This window comes from Onychomys torridus, chromosome 2 (assembly GCF_903995425.1).
Source record: "Onychomys torridus chromosome 2, mOncTor1.1, whole genome shotgun sequence".
NCBI lineage: Eukaryota > Metazoa > Chordata > Mammalia > Rodentia > Cricetidae > Onychomys > Onychomys torridus.
The window spans coordinates 69,039,824-69,062,521 of NC_050444.1; the positions used below are offsets into that span (position 1 = coordinate 69,039,824).

At 38.7% G+C, this 22,698-nt stretch overlaps 1 protein-coding gene across 5 annotated transcripts in view; it reads left to right on the forward strand.

Annotated features, from left to right (window-relative positions):
* Window positions 1-22,698, forward strand: part of Invs (inversin) — a 163,143-nt gene that overhangs the window by 20,489 nt on the left and 119,956 nt on the right. The gene's annotated exons all lie outside the window — the stretch shown is intronic.

Consider the following 22,698-nt stretch of genomic DNA (forward strand, 5'->3'; position numbering starts at 1 on the left):
ATAGAAACATACAGTGCAAGCACCCTTGCACATACACACAAAATCCATGTATGGAGAGAAGATAAAGACTAAAACAAAACACAACAGTCATACCCATGGTTGGGCCTAGTGTTGGAAATGAATGTGAATCTTTGTGCTTTGCATGGTTTATTTTTTTCCCCTCATGGTAATTACTTTTACAATGAAAAGTTTCATTCTCCTTAGAAATCTGTGGCATTAGGGCCATAAAGAAATTTATTGTCAGCTTTTTAGTGTAATTTCAGCTTTTTAAAATATAACATGTTGCTAATATCAGTGGTTTCAAGTTTTTAAAGTCATTGTTTCAAAAGAGTTCAGATTTTTTTTTTCTAGTTTTTTTGAGATAAGGTCTTACTCTGGCTGTCCTGGAACCCACTCTGTGACCAAGCTGGCCTCAAAATCACAGAGATCTGCCTGCCTCTGCCTCTCAGGTTCTGGTATTAAAGGCATGGGCCACTACACCAGGTTTAAGATAAACACAGTAATAAGATAAAACAAGAAGCTTCTAAATTAATTCTTAACCCCCCCCCATAAATGTTTGGTTTATAAGACATACTTTTAGTCCATGGAATTTTTTTTTTTTTGCATTAGACTTCGTATTTTTGTAATAAAGAAAACAATGAACCTGAGTTAGATCCAGCATAAACTATTGGTAGTATTTCCCATTTAACAATATGACCAGACAGAGCTAATTAATTGAAGGGTTAGAAAAATACCTTTTCATGAGCTGAATGCATGACATGATACTGGCCTTAAGATCTGCTGCTCACTGTGCTGTCCTACGCAGGCATCAGTGAGGTTTGTCAGTTTGCTTTCAGTTACTTCTCCTGAATTGATTTTATTATAGTAATTTCTTTAAAATAAAAAAATCCATCATTTTTAACCTCAGTCTTAACTACTACTCAAGTATTTATAATCTTTCACCTAGGTTGTCAGCTAATGAAATTATTCACTTGGGAAGGGTAACTACATTTACTTGTTATCATAAAAAAATTAAGAATGGCTCCAATATTAAGAATTTGGTGCTCGTTAGATTTCTCATTATGAGTCACTTAGGTATGAAATTCAACTTCAAAAAATGTAGGTTGGAAAACCCTAACATCAAGTAGATTATTGGAGAGAGAGAATAAGGATTTAAGTTGATGATCTAAAACTGTGACATCTTAGAGTTAATATGACCAGTATGGTTGACAGAGGGGATTGCCTCATCAGCCAACTTTGTCAGATGCAACACATTATTTTCTGTTACTTTTTGCTTCAGTGTTAATTTGGGATTTTTTTTTGTGTTTGCTTGCTTGCTTATTTTCTGGGTTTTTATGTTTGTGGGTGTTGGTGGCTGTGTGTGTGTGTGTGTGTGTGTGTGTGTGTGTGTGTGTGTGTGTATGTATTTGTTTTGCTTTGAGACAGGGTCTCAGTGCTGTATAGACAGGCTTCAAACTTGTGGCAGTTCATCCACCTTAAGTTGCCTAATGCTGGAATTAGAGGTGCAAGCCACCACACCAGGCTTCCTATTTTGATATTTTTAAATTTTAAAGTTCTTATGTGTGTTGTGTATACATGGAGTGGGAGTATATATGAAGGTCAGAGTCTGTTCTCTCTACTTTTACCTGCGTTTTAAAGAACTTAAATTTGAGGGTCTCCAAGCTTGTACAGCAAATGCCTTTGCTCACTGTATTAGTTACTTTTCTACTGCTGTGATAAAACAAAATAGACAAGCCCTTATCGAAATTAACCAAAAAGCAGAGGGAGAGCATCCAAATTCACAAAATCAGAAATGAAAAGGGGGACATAACAACAGACAATGAGCAAATCCAGAGAATCATCAGGTCATACTTCAAAAACCTCTACTCCACAAAATTGGAAAATCTGAAATAAATGGACGATTTTCCGGATAGGTACCCCATACTTAAGTTAAATCAAGAGCAGATAAACTATTTAAATAGACCAATAACCCCTAAGGAAATAGAAACGGTCATTAAAAGTCTCCCAACCAAAAAAAGACCAGGACCAGATTATTTCAGTGCAGAATTCTACTAGATTTTCAAAGAAGAGCTAATACCAATACTCTTTAAACTGTTCCACACCATAGAAACAGAAGGAACATTACCAAATTCTTTTTATGAGGCTACAGTTACCCTGATACCCAAACCACAAAAGGAGCAACAAAGAAAGAGAATTACAGACCAATCTCCCTCATGAACATTGATGCAAAAATACTCAATAAAATACTGGCTACTCCAAATCCAGGAACACATCAAAAAAATTATCCACCATGATCAAGTAGGCTTCATCCCAGGGATGCAAGGATGGTTCAACATATGAAAATCTGTCAATGTAATACACCATATAAACAAACTGAAAGAAACAAAAAACAAAAACAAAAAACCACATGATCATCTCACTAGATGCTGAAAAAGCCTTTGACAAAATCCAACACCCCTTCATGATAAAGGTTCTAGAGATATCAGGAATACAAGGAACATACCTAAACATAGTAAAGGCAATTTACAGCAAGCCGACAGCCAACATCAAATTAAATGGAGAGAAACTCAAAGCGATTCCACTAAAATCAGGAACAAGACAAGGCTGTCCACTGTCCTCATACTTATTCAATATAGTACTTGAAGTTCTAGCTAGAGCTATAAGACAACAAAAGGAGATCAAGGGGATACAAATTGGAAAGGAAGAAGTGAAACTTTCACCATTTGCAGACGATATGATAGTATACATAAGTGACCCCAAAAATTCTACCAGGGAACTCCTACAGCTGATAAACTCCTTCAGTAAGGTGGCTGGATACAAGGTTAACTCAAAAAAAAAAAAAAAAAAAAAACAGTAGCCCCCCCCCTATATACAAATTAAAAGGGGGCTGAGAAATAAATCAGAGAAACATCACCCTTTACAATAGCCACAAATAATATAAAATACCTTGGGGTAACTCTAAGCAAGTGAAAGACCTGTATGATATTAACTAAGTCTCTGAAGAAAGAAATTGAAGAAGATATCAGAAAATGGAAAGATCTCCCATGCTCATGGATAGGCAGGATTAACATAGTAAAAATGGCAATGTTACCAAAAGCCATCTACAGATTCAATGCAATACCCATCAAAAGCTCAACACAATTCTTCACAGACTTGGGAAGAACAATTAAAAAACCTAGGATAGCTAAAAGAATCCTCCATAATAAAGCAAGCTCTAGAGGTGGTATGATCCCTGACCTTAAGCTCTACTATAGAGCTATAGTAATAAAAACAGCTTGGTACTGGCATAAAAACCGACATGTGGACCAATGAAATCGAATTGAAGACCCTGATATTAATCCACACACCTATGAACAAAGAAGCCAAAATGGTACCATGGAAAAAAGAAAGCATCTTCAACAAATGGTGCTGGCATAACTGGATATCAACATGCAGAAGATTGCAAATAGATTCATATCTGTTGCCATGCACAAAACTCAAGTCCAAGTGGATCAAAGACCTCAACATAAATCCAGTTACACTGAACTTGATAGAAGAGAAAGTAGGAAGTAGTCTGAAACAAATTGGCACAGGAAACCACTTCCTACATATAACACCAGTAGCACAGATATTGAGAGCAACAATTAATAAATGGGACCTCCTGAAACTGAGAAGCTTTTGTAGAGCAAAGGACACGGTCAATAAGACCAAACGACAGCCTACAGAATGGGAAAAGATCTTCACCAACCCCACATCTGACAGAGGGCTGATCGCCAAAATATATAAAGAGCTCAAAAAGCTAGACATCAAAATACTGAACAATCCAATTTAAAAATGGGCTACAGAGCTTAACAAAGAGTTCTCAATAGAAGAATCTTAAAGGACTGAAAGGCATTTAAGGAATTACTCAGCATCCTTAGTCATCCGGGAAATGCAAATCAAAACAACTTTGAGATACCATCTTACACCTGTCAGAATGGCTAAGATCAAAAACACTGAAGACAGCTTATGTTGGAGAGGATGTGGAGAAAGAGCAACACTCCTCCACTGTTGATGGGAATGCAAACTTGTACAGCCACTCTGGAAATCAGTATGGTGATTTCTCAGAAAACTGGGAATAAGTCTTCCTCAAGATCCAGTTATACCACTCTTGGGCATATACCCAAGGAATGCTCAATCTTACCACAAGGACACATGCTCAACTATGTTCATATCAGCATTATTCATTAATAGCAAGAACCTAGATGCCCCTCAACTGAAGAATGGATAAAGAAAATATGGCACATATACACAATGGAGTACTACTCTGCAGTAAAAAAACAATGGTATCATGAAATTTTCAGGCAAATGGATGGATCTAGAAAATATCATCTTGAGTGAGGTAACCCAGACTAAAGGAAAACAGTATGTACTCACTCTTAAATGGATACTAAATAGGAGGGAAGGGATGACCAGACTGCAACCCACAACTCCAGAGAGGCTAGCTAACAGGAAAAGACCCTAGGCGGGACACATGGATGACCCTGTGAAGGAGAAGTCGATGAGATCTACATGAGTGGATTGGGTGTGGAGGGGTGGCAGAGGGCAAGGAGTGGGGGATGAGAACATAGGGAAATGGGAGGGTCAAGCTGGAACAGGGACAGAGTGGAAGGGCAGGGAGGGAGATACCATGATAGATGAGGACAACATGGGAATAGGAAGAGGCAGGGTGCTGGGGAGGCTCTCAGGAATCCACAAGGTTGACCTCACCTTGGTCTGCTGGCAGTGGTCCAGAGGGTGCCTGAACTGGTCTACTCCGGTGACTGGTCTAGCAAATAACCTAGCTGTCATCATAGAGACTTTGTCCACTGACAGATGGAGGCAGATACAGAGATCCACAGCCAGGCACCAGGCTGAGTTCCAGGAATCCAATTGATGAGAGAGAGGAGAGATACTGCAGGTGAGGGATGTCAAGATCATGATGGGAGGACATGCAGAGATGACCAGCCACACTAGTGGAATCCCATGAACTGTGGACTGGTGGCTGTGGAGCCCCCATGGGACTGGACTAGACACTCTGGATACGGAAGATGGTTGTTTGGCTAGAACTGTTTGGGGGGCACCCAGGCAGGGGGATCAGGATCTGTCCCTGGTCTATGGGCAGGCTTCTGGAATCTGGTGACTGTGGTGTGACACCTTACACAGCCTTGGTGCAGTGGGAAGGGGCTTGGACCTGCCTAGGCTCAGGGTGCTGGGTTCTGCTGACGCCCCATGGGAGACCTCAATTTGGGGGATGTGAGGATGCAGGGTGGCTTGGAAAAGAGGGCTGGGGGTAGGAGGAAGGAGAAAGGGGTGTCTGTGGATGGCATGTGGAGCGAGTAGAAAATTACTTAATAGAGAAAAATGGGGAAAATGCCATTATTAAGGAAACTTATAGAAGAAAGTGTTTATTTGAGCTCACAGATCCGGAGGGTTAGAGTCCATGAAAAGGCATGGTTCCTGGAACAGCAACTGAGAACTCCTATCTTGATCCACAGACAGGAAGCCGAAAGAGCAAACTGGGAGTGACACAAGGCTTTGAAATCTCAAAGCCAAGCCCTTGTGACATACTTCCTTCAGCAAGGACACATCTCCTAAACCTTACCAGATGGCCATCAACTGGGAACTAATTATTCAAAAATCTGAGTCCATGGGGTACAGTGTCATTCAAACTACCACATCCACTGACTGAGCCATCTTGTTAGCCTTGATTTTGTTAATTATGGTCTTTATAGTGTCAAAGAATGATAGAATTAGGATTTATCTGTTAGAATTTATGTAGTTTATTACATACGTTACAAGTTTCATGCTCTTTCAAGTATCTGATAGTTACAACCCCCCTTTGCAGTTGCTTTTTTACATGCTTGCCAAGAGCAGGGATGTATCTTTAAATTATACTACTAGACTCTCTCTCCAGAGCAAGAGTGGAAGTAATTCTTTAGTATCTTGCTCTGCCCAGTCAGACCTGGGTGTTATATTTGATTTTGTGCTTCCAATAAAGTATCATTTTTAAGAAATCAAAAATGAACATTAAAAAGCAGGAATATGATATTGAATGATCAAGAAATATTTTTAAGGGTGTATGAAGATAAGCCCCAAGTTTATTAAGACATACAGTTTCTGAGAACACACACACACACACACACACACACACACACACACACACACTTTAAAGAACAACTTTGCATTAAATTTCCAGGATTCCCCCATACTAAAATAAACCAAATATGATCTCCTAATAAAAGACAGCTAAACACATAAGGAAGCAGTTAACCATGAACAAAAGTCAATAGAAACAACCTATTTAGCCTATGAAATGCTGAAGTATTGGAAAAATCAAAGACAATATACAATAACCATCAATGAATGTTTAAAGGTAGAAGAGACAAGCCAGAAAAAAGAGAACCCAAGAAAAGACTTCCATGACAAGACATCCATTCTGACCATGCCTGCTGATTTTCAACTAGCCTCTCCACCAGACATGTATGCATATATCACATATAACTGGGAAAATATATGCCCACTGTTCAAAACCTTTGGGAATAATCAGCATGAATATAATCTAAGAAAATACAATTATTTAGGGGAAAAAAGCCTGTATGAAGAGTACCACAGTCATCCTGGCTTTTGCCTTTAAAAGTATTTTCCCTAACAGCCTTAAGAGGTTGAAGAAAATAAAGTATAGATAATGTTACTAGAGTGGAGAGAACAGTGGAGGAAGAACCCAGAACTCCTGCCACAAGTTCTGTCTAGTCAACAGTTAAACTGTGCTTGTGCAGGGCAGGGTTCAGTGAAACCTGGCAGGAAACAGCAGCTGGGAAGTGGGAGGGCTGAGCACTGATTATTTTTGAATTATCTTACATTTTCTTTCACAGTTAAGTCTTTTATTCCATAACAAATTGATTTTTGTATAGGGATTCATCCTTACTTTAAAACACATGGATAATTTTGCTAACACAAGCTCATTAATTTTCAGCCATATAATAGCAACTTGTACTGGTACAAGGCTTTTGTACAATGCAATACCTATGTTTTTTTTTTCTAATGAAAAATTCTTTCTACAATGGAACCATTTAGGAAATCTGAAAAGTTACATAACTGAAGTGTCTAAGGAGGTTAACATGGCAAGCACTCTACCACTGAGCTAAATCCCCAACCTAACCCCAGTGTTTTAATAATAGCTCAAATAATGTAAATACATATCAACAGTAATATAGGTAAATAAATCTCTTTGTATTCCTGTTACACAGTCTGGAAAATCTAAGTGTTAGTACATTCAGCCTCATAAGTGAGTTTTATAAACATTGTATTGAGTGAAGGAGATTAATTTTAAATGTTCATGTTATTTATAGGGATTTCAGGAACAGGCAAAACTGATCTCTGGTGACTAAAGTCAGATAGGTGGTCACCTACAGAGTAATGACTGAGAGGAGGACATGAAGGAGCTTTTCAGGGTGCTAGAAATGTTCTGTGTCTTAGTATATATGGTGCCTCCATGAAAATGTCTGTCTTCTGAAGAATTATGTCCTCTACTGTGTGTGTATTATTCCATGTGAAATATTATTTATCTACGGTAAAATATCTAAAACTATGTGAACCACCATGTGGTTGCTGGAAATTGAACTCAGGACCTCTGGAAGAGCAGCCAATGCTCTTAACCTCTGAGCCATCCCTCCAGCCCTGTCTAGAAATTTGTAATCATCACCTGTAGATAAGATCAGGGAGGATAGAACCAATGATGGTTCCTGGCCTCGGCATGTAAGCTCTAAGGTTGCATTTCCCTCCTGAATTTGTAGAGCAATATGAAAGCCCCATACCCGTGATCTGATCCTTGAATCTTTAGAACTAGACATGCCTGGATCACCTAGACTACCTATGAAAACACAGATTGCTAGGCCAACTTGTGGCATTTTTAATTCAGCTGAAGCAACATGAAACCAGAGAGTTCACTTCTTTAACAAGTTCCAAGGTAAAGACAATGATGCTGACAAAACCCTTTGAGAACTGCTGCTCTGTTTTGCCTACATTATTTGCTTTTCTGTGTTCTTCCCATTTTCAATTCCATTGGCCTTGTCTAGATACTAAGTCCTTAAATTAGTTGATATTAGTGACTTTGGGTGGCATTATTCACAAGGGTAGTATATATTAATCAAGGAGCAATAATGAGAAGAAGAGTTATTGAGTTCAGAATAAAAGCTCAATGTTAAGTCTCCATAGAATATCTTGATAGTTGACAGGTGCCGGGAATTTTGCTATACTAGTTTGGATCTGCAAAGTGAGACCTGAACTAGAGTTGTTAGTGCAAATAGAGGCCAGAGGAGTTGCAGTGTCCAAGTGTGGAATATAGAGAGAAACAGGATCAGAAATAGGAAGCACTAATATTGAAGGTTACTTTAAGGAAAATAAACTTAGGAAGAGCCAATTAAAGAAGGAGAAGAACTAAATGAGAGTGGTATTGCAAACTCAGCCTGATCAGTGAACTTTAGTCTGTTAGTGACCTTGACTCAGACAAAATCAAGGTGGACAATTCCTGAGGAAGAAGCCAAGGTGGACCCCTGGCTTTCTATTCACATGTGCACACATATCCACATACATGTATACATATGCAAACACACAAATTTAGGGGGAACATAAATGATTTCTGAATCAAAGTCCCTTGGAAAGAAAGGACAAAGCATTCCAAAATATAGTGAGGGAGTTTGGACTTTGACAAGTAGGTTTGTTTGTTTAGTGAGCATGGCATGACTTTTGAACACATCTGAATATTGCTGACAACTAGTTATAAAACCAGAATTTCCCTGGGAAATTATTCTCATTATACAAATGGGAAAGCAATTTGCTGTGGGCTTTATAATTAAAGGCCTGGAGTGAAATGTTTTGACCCAAAAGCTGAGTAGTCTAGATAAGAAAGTTCATGTCCTATTGAACCAATCTCTGACAAGGATGATAAGTGGCGACTTAGGGTTGTGAAGGACCATTGATCCCCATATCCCATCTCCCAAACACAACACCCTGATTCCATAAAACCTCTCATGCTTGGGGTTTAAGTGCAAAGCAGTAGAAAAGCTGATGTGAACTGATAACTTAGTTCTTCATTGGATAACAAGGACCTACTGATTTCCAGCTCTCTATTGAGTTAATATGGCATAATGAAAAAGAAATTGGATCTGAAGTTTCAAGATTTATATTCCATCCATAATTCAAAGACATCTGGTACCACAAGATATCATTCACTAGCTTGTGATCTGACACAGGTAATTTAAGTCTCCAAGACTTTGTAAAAATAGGGTTTATATTACTACCTTACCTACTTCCTAAAATTGTGACTATTTAAGAAATAAAATGTCAGTACTAACATCTGTGCAGAAACCATGGAAAGCAGATAACTTGTGCATAATGTTTACAAACACACAGGCTTGAACATTATCTGAAGACCTTACAAGTAATCGTTCTCCTAATTTTAGTATTCTTTCCAATTACATTTAGAAATTGATGTGCCTAATAAAATATTTCATTTTAAATTGTCATTGAATTCAATTCTTTTATTTTCTATCAACCAAAAAATATTAAAAGTAAATGCACTTTCAGCAGATTTTTCTTGATGATTTCTGACTCTAAAAAGACTGAAAACTACATATAATTATATTAAATGTACAAAGTACTGTATAAGTAACTTAATTAGGAAAAATAGTGAACTTGACATATTTACTGACTTCAACCTTACTAGCAAAAAATTTTAACATACATAACTCTACATAACTAACTTTCAAAATAACTTTTTTCTCTCACTCAAAAAATAGTTTGTAAATTTAAGAAACGTTGTCATATGTCCCCATCCCTGTGGATCTTACCTTCTGACCAGTCATTTGCCTCATTCTCATGACTCTTAACCTTCTGACCAATTATTTGCCTTGCTCTCTTGGCCCTTACCTGTCTGATCTATCATTTTCCTGAACCAATCTGTGTGTGTATATCAAAAGACATGGAAAATTTATTTTTTGGATAAAGAAATTAATCAAATCTTAATGACTTTTACTTTCATTTTCAAATCATTTTTGTTGAAATTCTTCAAAAAAAAAGTTAAAAATGTGTAGGGAGAGTTGTCTTTTATAGCCTGTCTTAGTTAGGGTTTCTATGCTTTGACAAAACACCATGACCAAAGAACAAGTTGGGGAGGAAAGAGTTTATTCAGCTTATATTTCCACATCACTGTCCTTCATTGAAGGAAGTTAGGACAAAAACTCAAACAGAGCAGGATCCTGGAGACAGGAGCTGATGCAGAGGCTATGAAGGGGTGGTGCTTACTGGATTCCTCAGCCTGTTTTCTTATACCCAGGACCACCAGCCCAGGGATGGAACACCCACAATGGGCAGGGCCTCCCCAACCAATCACTAATGAAGAAAATGCCTTACAGAGGATCTTATGGAGACATCTTCTCAATTGAGGGTCCCTCCCCTCTAGTTTGTGCATCAAATTGACTTCAGACTATCCAGCACGTAACCCTACTCTGTCCTTCTCTGTTTTATATTAACCTTAGAGGGTATAAAGCATGACTTGCTTGTAGTTCTTGCTTTAATAAAGTACAGTACAACCTAATTTGTGTGGACTCACTCTTTCCTCCATCCTTATTCTTCCTCACTTCTCTGACATTTGCACTTGACCAATTACTCCTCTTAGATTTTTCCAATGACTCCTGTGAGCCTGCAGTAACCTTTGTTTCTTTTTCACTACTCTTCCTCCTCTCCCAGGACTTTCAGTTGATTTCTCTCACATCTTTGTCCCTAGAACTAACTCTTCTCCCTAATCCAGACCTGATTTTCCAGCTATTGTCTAGAAATCTCTAATTCAATACCTTTCCAAAAATACCAGTTTCAACATATCTGAAACAAGCCCTTTGTCTTCTGTCTATATATAACCTGCTCACTGATTTTTATTTTTTTTTTTTGGATGGGATATCTCTAATCCAGGCTGCCTGGAATTCATTGTATAGCTTAGATTGACATCAAACCTGTGATCCTCCTGCCTCTGCCTCCTAGGTGCTGGAATTACAGGTATATAACACCACGCATATAAAGTCAGATGTAGCTCAGTAGGTGAAAGCACTGGCTGCCCTTACAGGGGACCCAGGTTTGGTTTCCGGCAGCCAGATGGCAACTCAGAACATTCTATAACTCCAATTCCAAGGGATCCAACACCTTATGACTTACATAGGTACCAGATATACACATGGTACACATACATATATGGAAGCACTCACACATACACATAAAATAAAAATAAGTGCTAAAACTTAATTTGTCTAGGTGAAACTCGTATAACAAAATTAATTCTTTTGAAGTAAACAAGTTGGGAGCATTAGTACATTCATGATGTGTAGTTTTTACCTCTATCTTATTCCAAAGCATTTCTGTGACTATAAAGCAAAGTCTCTTACTTGTTGACCAGTTTCTTACTGTTGCTTCTTTCCTCCAACCTAGGCAGCCTCTGATAAGCTTTCTGTCTATGTATTTATGTATTAAAGATATTTCATATAAGCAGATCACATAGTAGTTGAGTTATTGTCCATGTACCTCTACTTGCATGTAATTGTTAGTCACATGGAACATTTTGAGATCATGGTTTTGAAATTTTCTGACATGATGCTAATGTGCAAAAAACCTTTGCTTAGTTCTATAGTGGTCAAATTGCATCAGATTCAACATGTATTGTCTGTTTCTCTATACATAATTTGGTCAAGCTCTTTAAAGCCTTTGCTTGGTTTGGTTAGTTTTCTGACTAACATCTTAGTGCTCCTGATATGTTACCTTCAGCATTCTTTCTTGTTTTCACATCATCTTTCCTCAGATTCTGGTTCTTTTGTTCAAGAATATGCCCCAAATCCGGTTTTCCAATCTCAATTCCAAAAAAAGACTTGAGTATTTGTTTCACATAGACTAGGTTCACAGCATGATCCAAAGCTCTTTACATCAACTCTAGCATTTGTTTTTACTTTATGTTATCATCCCTCTCAAACACAGTAGAGCAGACTTGAAGATTGCATTTTTAAAATCTGCATAGCTTATAGAATTTTGTTTTAAACATAATCTCATTTCCCACAGCCATATTCATTGGCTAATCATCTTTATCTCTTGCCTGACCCCTACTTTTACCAAGCCATGAAAATAAAGCATCTGCTGTCCATGAATATGTTCAGTGATCCCCACAGCCCAGATTCCCATGGAAACCAATCAAAAACTAAAAGGAAAAGAAAGAAAATATATTGAATTTCCCTGAGACCTACAGCTTGTTTTTCATTAGGCTCATGCTGGTTTCCTTTAGACTCTGGGCACAGGGCCAATGAATATTTTTATGGCTGATAAAAAGGAACTTCAGATCCATTTACTTTCATTTAACCTTTTAAAAATTAATTTTGAATGTAACATCAATTCCAAAGAAAACATGAACATTAATTTTCTAATTATTTATATATGCCATAGGACTATAATTGTTCTTATAATTTTTCTTCTTGTTTTTATCCTGCTCATATTTTACTGTTTAAAAAGAGGTAAAGAAGAATCAGGAATACTTATTATTCCTATAGTATGCATATTGTCCATCCTTGTCCACAACATTTTCCATTACAGCCAATCTTAGGTTCTTTGCACCTCTTTCTGTTACTAAATTTCTACAAGGCCCAAATGGTCACTTAAAATATAATAATAAGTAACCAAAATGTCAGAGTTTGAGGGATCAAGAAACTAAGGGAGAGTGTGAGCAGGACAGGCAGGTTGTGATTTAATGGGTGAATGAAAGAATGAGTGAATGATTGATTGCAGTGCTGGGAATTTAATCCAGTGTGTCCTCCATGCTTAGAATTACTTTGTCACTGGGCTACACCACCAGCTCAGGTTGTATTTATAAATAAAACAATCAAAATAATATCCATTAAGATAATATTTGAAGCTGGGAGGTGGTGGTGCACACCTTTAATCCCAGCAATCGGGAGGCAGAGGCAGGTGAATCTCTGTGAGTTCGAGGCCAGCTGGTCTACAGAGTGAGTTCCAGGACAGCCAAAGCCACACAGAGAAACCCTGTCTCAAAAAAATAAAGAGAATAAAGAAAAAGAAAAGAAAGTATTATCTGAGGCAAGCCTTGGAGAAGATAGAAGAGGTAGGAAGGTGAGTGCTGAAGGAGGAGCATTTGTTACTGACCTAAGGACAGTGGGACAAAGCCTTGGACAGAGAGCATGCCTGGGGGTTAGAGAAGAGCAAGAAGCCTTAGAACAACTTAGTGAGGAAAAGACAAGAGGAAACTAGAAAGTTAAAGTGGTAGCTGGATCCTATAAGGCCTTGTAGGCCATTGTCACAAATATGAGAACATAGTTGGAAATTCTGAGGAAAGGCTGATGGAATTTGTCTTCTGTCTTTATCATGGGAATTTTCCCTCTGTTTCCATGCACTTTCCTTTTCCATGCTTTATATTTCATATTTTCTGTCTATCATCATTCTTTCACCAGATATGCATCCAGTTGTCTTCAGTTCTCTTGAAGATAGGCTATCTACAAGAGACTAACATGCCAGTCTGATGAACCCAGAGCATAACATAACTATCGCATTGACTTTGGCAACCACCATTGGTTCATGTGGGAAGTTTCTCAAAGACTGTCTCTAAATCTGCTTCCTGTTTACTACTGATTAAACTATATCCTGTATCCATATTATTTCAGATTTGGACTTAAGTGCAATGTCTCATTGTATCCATGTTTTAAACTTTGCCAGAGTTACACAAGAGGGAAAGTTAGCCATTCCCTTCTTGGTCTTTGTATCTATGCCTTCAGTCATTTATCACCTATCACACAAAAAAGACAGTTGTTTTCTACACATTTGATTTTCCTACAGATAGCATCTTACTATGGAAGAGAGTCATTCAATCTTTTTTTTTTCCTAGTGCCTAATACTTAACAATCACTGGTTGGTGTATTGATTTGGGTCCATTATGCAGCCTACCAAGGTCCACTTGGTTCAGTGCAGCTGTCCCCCCAACCTGTGGGTCACCAGCATGCTCATTCTGATCTTTGATGCCAAAAATATATCCTAAGTATAGAAAAAGCTTAGCCACTAGTACTAAAATTAACTTCTCCTTTATTTTCCTCCAATGGTCAGGGTCTTGCAGATGCTAATCAAGTGCCCTCCCACTGAGTTAATCCCCAGCCTGTCAGTTTGTCTAACTGAAGACATCGTTTAATTTTTTCCTTACACTTCTTCAAACCATGCTGTCACCAATAGCTAAATCTCTTGGAATTTATGTATAATCTATGAGAACCCATTGTCACTCTGATTTCGATGACTATGTCATTCATTTGTTCAAAAGTATTTACTTTGTATTGAGTGTTGTACTATGTATCTCTATGTATTTTCAGAAAAAGAGAGTGCTCACCTAGCAAGCACAAGGCCCTGGGTTCCATCCTCAGCTCCAAAAAAAAAAAAGAAGAATGTATTTAGAGTTTATTCCAAGTAGTTCTAGATCTCAAAAGACATGCTTGGGTCCTTTGAAATTTTCTATTCAAATAATTTTACTACATGTATTTATTGTGGTGTGTGTATACATACGTGTAATGTTTAAGTACATGTATGTGTTCACAGGTATGTAGTGGATATCAGAGGACAACTTTCAGGTGTGAGCTCTTTCTTTTCACTATGTGGGTCCCCATGATCTAACTCAGCTCATCAATCAGGCTTGGCTTGGCTCCAAGTATGTTAATCCTGAGCCATCTCACTGGCTCTCAGATCTCTTCTATTTCTTTGTCATTTATCAGGCTGACTCTGCAGATTACTTCTTAGGAACGTCAACTAAAATGTTGGACTATACTTTGAAATAATGACTGGAAACTGCTAACCACATATGTAAACTGGCCATCACAATGTTGTACAGATTATAAACCAGTACTCAGCCTTTGTGCATGTGTATATGCCTGTATACACAGACATGCTTTAAGCTGATATCTAAATAAATACTTTTATATATTATAAAATGTTAAAGATACCAAGAAGACCTACAGTGAATAAGCTGGAAGTAAGGAAAACTCTTTTCTCCTTATTTTTAATTTTTCTTCTATGAGTTTGAGTGTTGCACAAATGTAGGTATATATACATAATGTATGTGCTTGGTGTCTGAGGAGGCCAGAATATGGCCTCAGATCCTCTGGCACTGGAGTTGCAGGCAGTTGTGAGCTGCCGTGTGAGCGCAGTGCTCTTTTTATTATTATTATTATTATTATTATTATTATTATTATTATTATTAAGAAAATTTTTAGAGGCAAGAGGGATGGCTCAGCAGTTAAGAGCACTGACTGGTGTTCCAGAGGACCCAGGTTCAATTCCCAAGCTGTCCAGTATCTGATCATGTCAGGATTTAAAAAAAAAAAAAAAAAAAAAGAATTTTTTTATTCATTTTACATACTAATCACAGATCCCCCTTTCTTCCCTACTCCTGCCCCCTCCAGCCTTTCCCCTCAACCCACCACTCAGTCCCTCCTCTGAAAAGGTGAGGCCTCCCATGGGGAGTCAGCAGAGCCTGGTACATTCAGCTGAGGCAGATCTAAGCCCCTCCCCCTACATCAAGGCTCTGCAAGGTGTCCCCCCCTGTAGGTAATGGGCTCCAAAAGCCAGCTCATGCACCATGGATGGATCCAGGGGGCCCCTTAAGCGGATTAAGCCCCACAACTGTCTCCCGTATGCAGAGGGCCTAGTCCAGTTCCATGGAGGCTCCACAGCTGTTGGTCTAAAGTTTGTGAGCTTCCACTAGTTTTGTTTCATTTTGAATCTGTAAGTTTCCCCATCATGATCTTGATGCCCCTTGCTCATAGAATCCCTCTTCCCTCTGTTCGACTGGACTCCTAGAGCTCATCCTGGGGCTTGGCTGTGGATCTCTGCATCTGCTTCCGTCAGTTACTGGATGAAGGCTCTATGATGACAATTAGGGTATTCACCAATCTGATTACCAGGATAAGCCAGCTCAGTTACCTGCTCTAATTTGCTAGTAGTCTAAACTGGGGTCATCCTTGTGGATTCCTGTGAACTTCTGTAGCACCAGGTTTCTCCCTATCCCCTCTATCAAGATATCTCTTTCATTGCTCTCCCACTCTGTCCCTGTTCCAGCTCGACCATCCCATTCCCTAATGTTCTCATTCCCCATCCCCTACCCTCTATCACCCCTACTCACCCCCAATTTACTCATGGTGATCTCATCTTTTTCCCCTTCCCAGGGAAGTCCATATGTCCCTCTTAGAGTCCTCCTTGTTAGCTAGCTTCTCTGGAGCCATGGGTTGTAGTCTGGTTATCCTTTGTTTTACATCTGGTATCCACTTATGAGTGAATACATACCATACTTGTCTTTCTGAGTTACCTCATTCAGGATATTTTCTAGTTCCATCCATTTGCCTGCAAATTTTATGATGTAATTTTCTTTTTTTTTTTTTTTTTTTTTTGACTGCTGAGGAGTACTCCATTGTGTATATGTACCACATTTTCTTAAACCATTCTTCAGTTGAGGGGCATCTAGGTTGTTTCCAGGTTCTGGCTATTACAAATAATGCAGCTATGAACATAGTTGAGCAAACTGAGAAGCTTCTGTAAGGCAAAAGACATAACTGCTGAGCCAGACTCTAGGGAAAACTTTTTGAGAATACAAATACAGAAATGAGAGAAAAGACATTAATAAAGATGGCTACAGAATGATAAAGACATTTGATTTGCAAGAAGTTATGATAAGCAAAGAAGAAACCATTATTTAGCAGCAATACCTATAAGTTCTATCACTAAGAAAGGCCCCATAATATCTGACACTGAGATGCAAAAGGTCAGTGACACTGTTAAAATTGAACAGGAGAAAGAAATGAAGCTGGTTGGAGTGGTGTGTACATTGTTATTTATTCCATTTACTTGGGAGAGCAAAGTAGGAGGACTGCTTAAGTCCTGATTCAAGGCTATTCTGGGCAACATAGCAGGAAGTGGAGGATGAATGGAGTCAGGAGAAATGCAAGGGGGAGTTTGTGTGGATATGAGCTAACTGACCCCACATTTCCACTGCTGGGAATCTACATTACACAGTCTTAAAAATAAGAGATGATGCTTTTCCAATCTTGGTCTCAACAATTCACACTCTTACAGTCCCTCCTCTTTCTCAACAATTGGACTCCTGGAGCTCCACCTGGGGCCTGGCCAAGGATCTCTGCATCCACTTCCATCAGTTATTAGATGAGAGTTCCAGCATGACTGTTAGGGTGTTTGGCCATCTGATCACCAGACTAGGTCAGATCAGGCTTTCTCTCAACCATTGCCAGTAGTCTACAGTGGATGTATCATTGTGGATTTCTGGGGACCTCCTAGCACTTTGCTTCTTCCTGTTCTTATGTGGTCTTTGTTTATCATGGTCTATTGTTCCTTGTTCTCCCTTTCTGTTCTTAATCCAGCTGGGATCTCCTCCCCTAAGCTCTCTTTCCCTCAAACCTTGCCCTTCATTACTCCCACTGTCATCCAGGTTATTCATGTAGATCTCATCCATTTCTCTGTCATTGGATGATCCCTGTGTCTTTCCTAGGGTCCCATTTTCTAGGTAGCCTCCCTGGAGTTGTGTAGCAGTCTAGTCATCTTTGTTTTACATCTAGTATCCTATTATGAGTGAGTACATACCATGTTTGTCTTTCTGAGTCTGGGTTACTTCACTCAGGATGATTTTTTCTAGATCCTTCCATTTGCCTGCAAACCTCATGATGTCATTGTTTTTCTCTGCTGAGTAGTACTCCATTGTGTATATGTACCATATTTTCTTTATCCATTCTTCAGTTGAAGGGCATCTAGGTTGTTCCCAGGTTCTGGCTATGACAAACAATGCTGATATGAACATAGCTGAGCAAATGCCCTTGTGGTATGATTGAGCATTCCTTGGGTATATGCCCAAGAATGCTATAGCTGGGTCTTGGGGGAGGTGGATTCCCAATTTTCTAAGGAAGCGCCATATTGATTTCCAGAGTGGCTGTACAAGCTTGCATTCCCACCAGCAGTGGAGGAGAGATCCCCTTGCTCCACATCCTCTCCAGCATAAGCTGTCTTCTGTGTTTTTGATCTTAGCCATTCTGACAGGTGTAAGGTGGTATCTCAAAGTCATTTTGATTTGCATTTCCTGGATAATTAGGGATGTTGAGCAATTCCTTAAATGTCTTTCAGCCATTTGAGCTTCCTCTGTTGAGAATTCTCTGTTTAGTTCTATACCCATTTCTTAATTGTACTGTTGGGCATTTTGATGTCTAAGCATGTTTCAGTCAGAAACCAACCATGACCAGACATAGCCTCCATGGGAATCAAACAGGTTTGCTGAAGTTAAACAGCTTTAAATCAGTTCACCAAATCCAGAACTAATGGAAACACATGAATTATGAACCAAAAGCTGTGGATCCCCCAACTGGATCAGGCCCTCTGGATAAGTGAGACAACTGAATAGCTTGAACTGATTGGGAGGCACCCAGGCAGTGGGACCCGGACCTATCCTTAGTGCATGAGCTGGCTGTTTGGAACCTTGGGCTTACACAGGGACACTTTGCTCAGCTTGAAAGTAGGGGACTGGACCTGCCTGTACTGAATCCACCAGGTTGAATTGAGTCCCCAGAGGAGTCTTGGCCCTGGAGGAGATGGGAGTGGAGGGGAGGGGCTGGGGGGAATGGGGGAGGGGGGCGGGAGGGAGGAGGACAGGGCAACCCATGGCTGATGAGTAAAATTAAAACACAAATATAATAAATAAAAAAAGGAGAAAAAATAAGAGATGATGCATGGCTGGAGATGTCAGTCATTGGTAGAGTCCTTGCCTAGCATGCATGAGGACCTGGGTTTGATCAACAGCAATACAAAAAGATGGATGGATGAATAAGTGAATGAATGGGAAAAATGAAAGAACAAGGTTGCAGTTAACTTTGAATTTTTTTTTTTTGAGACAGGGTTTAACTGTATAGCCCTGGCTAGCCTGGAACTCACTATGTAGACCAAACTGACCTCAAACTCAGAGATCCACTTGTCCCTGGCTCCAAAGTGCTGTAATTAAAGGCAGGCTGACATGCATGTCTGACAAAAACTTTGATTATTTTTAATTATGTGTATGTATGTGGAGGTCTGTGTATAGAAATGCAGGTGCCAAGATGTCAGAGTGCTCAGATCACCTGAAGCTTGAGTTACAAGCAATTTGTGAGCTGACCAACCTGGATAATGAGAACTGAACTCAGGTTCTCTGCAAGAACAATGCATATGCTTAACCACTCTGAGCCATCTCTCCAGTGCAGCTTGATAATGGTAAAAGCTTGTAAGCAAATGTACTTTCTGGGGGCCAGTTGAATAAACCACATAACATAATACCATATAGCTATTTAAAAGGAACAAAAAGTTTTATGTAATGTTATAAAATGATCTGGCATGAAAAAAGTGCAGATTATTGTGTACAATAGTTCCATGTTTTATTTGCAGAAGAGAAATTAACTCCAGAATTACTGTTAGAAGAATAAAAAAAAAGTTTTAAAGAATATATGTGAACTTGCTTTTCAGGAAAGAGAATATTCCCCAAATATAGAAGAATAGATGAGAAGTTAATAGAAAATCCTTCCTAGTGGGGAAAAAAAAAAAGGTAGCATGTGGGGCAGGTATAGAAGGTTGATTTCTCCTAATATATCTTGTTCTATGATTTTACTTTTGATGTCTATAACTATTTAAAAGCCACATTTTGTTAAGGACAGTCTTTAACGCTGGTAAAAAATAAAACAAAGAAACCTAACTGTATATTAAGTTGGTTGCTTAACTACACAGTACACACAATATACAAGTAACTTTAAAACAATAATTTGATTCTGCAGTCCTAGAAAGATAATACTAAAGACCAAAAAGACAGCTATGAAAAACTGTAACTCATATTCAGTAAATGTACTATTTGCAATAATCCTATTATGATTTTGAGACACCAACACAAATAAATGGACCAAAATGTTAGTGTAAGATGAAGCAAGTAGAAATTTGTGTTAATTTCATTAGTATTTATAGTAAAAGATATACAAACACACACAAATGTGAAGTGGTGGTGTATTTTTTGTCTACTTAAGATTCATATATTTGAATTTCATAGCTCTGTACATGAAGAACCTTGAAGTAATAACTAACACAGTATTGATGATCACACAATTTGTGATCTTTCAGTACTACTAAGAGGAACCAAAACTCCATAGAGACATGGAGATGTGCTTACAGATGGCAGTGTATGGATTTCTTGTCAAACTGAATGGCAAGGATTCAGCAGTGTCTACTGGGATCATACCAGAAGGGGATAAAAGCCAACATAAAGGACTTTCCAAAGTTGGACAACCTGTCCAGCAAAAAGATGGCAGTTTCAGTGGATAGAAGAAACACATGCAGCTTGTTAAGATCCATGTGCTCAAAATAATATTACAGAAAAGTCACTCTAAGGGTTGCTGATAACTCAGGGTTGAAGAGCAAGCATTTGATTGGGCTTTTTTTGTGCAAATTGTCTGCACAAGCTGTATTTTTGGGCAACCAATAATTAATGAGTTAGAGTTTTAAATGATTTCCAGGAAATAAACACAGGAAAATAATGAATATCTGGTTTCACTACTTGGGAATGACCAATGGAATAATGAATCTGGACAATGGCCATCAGTGAAGGATAAAATTATTAGGAAGAAAGACTGGTGGAGAATGTTATGGCACACTAAGAGGACAACATCTGGACTTACTGGAGATTCTTAACAACACAAAAGCAAAGAGAGTAGATATTATATGTCAGGGGTGATGGGCAGGGTGAACCACATTGAACACCTATGATGTATTATTGTCTGAACAAGATGAATATATTCTGTTAACCCTCCAATTCTATCCATCTTTAAGAAATGCTCAAAATATTAGAACTTGTTAAATGATACCATCGGGTGCCCTGAGCTCTGCTTTTATGTATAGGTACACATGTATTTTAGAAGTTAAGCATTTACACCAGTTTTCTCAACTTGAGTTCATTCTACAGTTTCCTTTCTTTCCTTCCTTCATCCACATTTGCACATCCTTTTCCTCCCCACAGTGAGATGTCTCCCAACATCATCAACACATTTATTCATTCCTGAAATAGTTGCAGAACAGTCTCAGAATTGCTTCATGCATCACATTACAAAAATACCAGCTGAGTAAAAATACTACCAGCTTTGGTTATAGCTCTTCCACTGTGACTGAAAGGAACTATCAGCAGATAGTCAAGTTTTGTGTTCACAAATTATTTAAGGAAGACTTTTCCTCTTTCTCTGGTTATGGTAAGTACTTTAAATGTAAAATTGTTTGTTTCAGTTTGCTTTTGTTTTTATGTTCTCTTTCCTCCAATCTTGCTAGTTTAATTTGTCAGAAGTCAAACTTTAATGAAAGGTAACTTTAGACAGTCTTACTCCATCCGTCATTCTCTCCCAGTTTCCTTATTGCATATACACAACCTCCTTCGTTGTTTTCTGGTTCATTTTTCCTGTGTTTCATAGTGTATATTTTCTTGTTTCCTCTTCCTGATTTCCTATTTTAGAATATTTCATATGTGATTGGGTGGCTTTATAGCCATTTGAGTGCATTGTGACTATTACATAGTCATAGATTAGCAAGTGACATAAAAATGTAGAGATAGGGACATCTGTTACTTCAGACATCGAGTAGTCTGATATTAAAAAGTACTAGCCAGGGTTTGTCAGCCCAGTGATACCAGGTATACAAGGTATAAGTTCTAGGAATTGCATACAGGCCACAATGTCTATAAACAAGACAACTGAATAGCCTTAGCTTACTCACCTCCAAACAAGGAAAACTGTTCCAGACTCTTCTCTGTCCCTTTCATTCCTGGCTCAAATCCAACCCCATTAAAGGAAAATTATCTCTCCATGGCTGCATATATCAATCAAAAGCAGCCTCCTCTGAAGGATATGATCCAAAAAATGAGGATTCTGTTAGCCTAGAAGAAGATGGGTATCATTCAGTCAAGCAGGCATTCCACAGCTCTGGCAGTGTCCATTTGATCATAGAGTTTTGTGAACCAAGCCACTTCGAGAAGCAAAGGCCTTGGCTACCATATGCCACCTTTGGCATTCCCTCCTATAGCATGGCTGGCTCTTTATCTCTAATCTTCAAGACAGCCAACTAAATAGATTCTTCTTACAACCGAGATTACTTAGTCTTCACCCTTTCTCGACATCTTCCCAGCGTTTAGCAAATGTGGACATTTCTTCTGAGTACTCAAATTCCTTGGCTTTATCAGTAACAGCACCGCCTAGCTCATTACCTGGTTCTTCACCTCATACACTTATCGAAAAGCATACTGATGATTAAGCTCTGGTCTCAAAATCAGAAGATTTGTTACATATTGCCTTCTGCAACTGTGTCTTGACCATGTATCAACAAAATTCTCTGAGATGGGAATCCAAGTGGAAAGCAAGTGAATTTTCATGAGTTATAAAAACCAGGACCCTGTGCCCTGTGTTCTTCTTGGGAGGCGGGCTTTAGCATTATAATTAGCATGGGCTGGCCCTTTGACATACTGTTTGGAAAGAATGCTTCTTTGGACTGTATTCAGGTGTTTTTTGTTCTAGCTTCAACAAAGTTTGGGAGTTTTGGTCAGTATCCTTCATTTTAATGCACTGTTAAGCTTATCTT